We start from the raw sequence: 2,382 nt of genomic DNA on the forward strand, positions 1-2,382 counted from the left end.
TAACAGCTATTCTAACAAGAGTAATTTCTTCATTCATCTCCTTTCTTGTTTTTTGCTTTGTTGGTTGTATGATAGGTAGAAGAAGTGTGGTCTCAACGTCCTTTGATTCTGAACCTGAGAGGACCCTTCTTAGACTAAGGAGGGAAGCAGGAGGGAAGAGAGTCGTTAGTACTGAGGAAGAGGAAGAGTATTTTGAACCAGATATGGAGGAGAATATGAAGAACCACCATGAAGAAGAAGCTCACAACCATGCCAGAGAAGGTCCAGTAAATCATGCTGGGCAAGAGAGAATAGTTCTAGGCTCTTATATCAATCCAAACCCAAGAAACTGTGGAAGTAGCATCCAAAAGCTAACCATACATGCCAATAACTTTGAACTAAAACCCCAGCTCATCACCCTAGTCCAGAACAACTGTGCATTCAGAGGTAGTTTCCAAGAAGACCCCAATCAACATCTCACCACCTTCCTAAGGATATGTGATACTGTGAAGTCTAATGGTGTTCATCCTGACACCTATAGACTGCTTCTGTTCCCCTTTTCACTCAAGGACAAAGCATCTAAATGGCTAGAATCCTTCCCGAAGGAGAGTTTAACAACATGGGAAGATGTAGTAAACAAATTTTTGGCGAGATTCTATCCTCCTCAAAGAATCAACAGGTTGAGAGCTGAGGTACAAACCTTCAGGCAATAAGATGGTGAAACTCTCTATGAAGCATGGGAGAGATTTAAGGACTTAACAAGAAGATGCCCGCCAGACATGTTCAATGAATGGGTGCAGTTAGGCATCTTCTATGAGGGTCTTTCTTATGAATCAAAGAAGGCAGTAGACCACTCATCCGGAGGATCTCTGAACAAGAAGAAGACCATTGAAGAAGCCATAGATGTCATCGAGACTGTAGCTGAGAATGACTACTTCTATGCTTCTGAAATCGGCAACACTCGAGGAGTAATGGAGCTAAATAACATGGATGCGCTGCTGGCTCAAAACAAGATGATCACCAAGCAGCTGGCTGACCTTACCAAGAAGATGGAAAGAAACCAAGTTACAGTAGTCACCACCTCATCAGCAGCTCAAGAAGGAGTGAATGCAGAGGAAGAGGGTGACCAGGAACAAGCCAACTACATTGGAAACTCAGCTAGGCAAACCCATGATCTATACTCCAAAACTTATAATCCTAGTTGGAAGAACCACCTAAACTTTGGGTGGGGAAATCAACAAGACCAAGGCCAAGATCAGAGACGTCACAACCCCAACAATAATACAACTCACCAACATCCCACACAGAGATCATATCAACACTCACCCAACAATACCTCTCAACATCCATATCAAAACCAAAATGGCCATTCTCGCCCCTCCAACCTCAACTCACCATCACCATCCAAAGATAGACTCTCCAGAATTGAGACTCTACTTGAAGGTATATGCAAGGAAATCCAAGACAACAAAGTGTTCAAGGATGAGGTGCGAGCTAATATTAAAAACCAGGGAGACACCATCAAGAGGCTTGAATTTCAAGTGGGATACCTCTCTAAGAAGATTCCTAAACCTACTGATAGCTTCCCAAGTGACACAGAGAAAAATCCGAGAGGTGAAGCAAAGAAAGTAAGATGGGAAGAATGCAAGGTGGTCACCTTAAATGATGAGGGGAGTGAAAAAAAACTGAACAAACCCTTAGAACACTCTCAAGATATTTCAGTAGAGAAGCAAGAAGAGGGTGACCAAGGAATCAACTCCACACAGAAGAAAGGGTTAAGGGAAAAGGAGATTCTGAACCCAGATGCACCTTTTGCCCATAGACTCAAGGGTGGTGTAGAAAAGAAAGTGTACTCAAAGTTCCTCGACATGTTTGCATCTCTCCATGTAAACATACCATTCATCAAGGCTCTCCAACAAATGCCCTCATACACTAAATGTATGAAGGAGCTGCTGACCAAGAAAAGTTCACTAAAGGGAGGACAAACAATATTGATGAATAAGGAGTGCAGTGCTCTCATTCAAACAGAGTTGCCTACAAAAAGGAAGGATCCAAGGAGTTTTCGCATCCCTTATGTTATAGGAGAAACAGTAATTGATAAAGGACTCTATGACCTAGGAGCAAGCATCAACTTAATGCCTTTATCCCTCATGAAGAAGCTTCAGATCAATGAGCTAAGGCCCACAGACGTAGTCATCAAGCTGGCTGACAAAACTCAAAAATAAGCAGTAGGAGTGGTTGAAAATGTGTTGGTAAAGGTTGGGAACTACTTACTTCCCACAGACTTTGTCATCTTGGAGATGAAAGAGAGTTACCTCCATTTAATCATATTGGGAAGGCCATTCCTGGCCACAGCCAGAGCACACATAGATGTAGAGCGAGGAGAGTTAATACTGAGGATAC

The 2,382-nt window shown here is 42.7% G+C and overlaps 1 non-coding gene across 1 annotated transcript; it reads right to left on the reverse strand.

Annotated features, from left to right (window-relative positions):
- Positions 1-656: 656 nt before the first annotated feature.
- Positions 657-760, reverse strand: LOC112773477 (small nucleolar RNA R71). Its single transcript, XR_003188024.1, has one exon. It is a non-coding gene; the product is annotated as a small nucleolar RNA R71 (small nucleolar RNA).
- Between the last annotated feature and the right edge of the window lie 1,622 nt (positions 761-2,382).

This window comes from Arachis hypogaea, chromosome 18 (genome assembly GCF_003086295.3).
Source record: "Arachis hypogaea cultivar Tifrunner chromosome 18, arahy.Tifrunner.gnm2.J5K5, whole genome shotgun sequence".
In the NCBI taxonomy this organism is placed as follows: domain Eukaryota; kingdom Viridiplantae; phylum Streptophyta; class Magnoliopsida; order Fabales; family Fabaceae; genus Arachis; species Arachis hypogaea.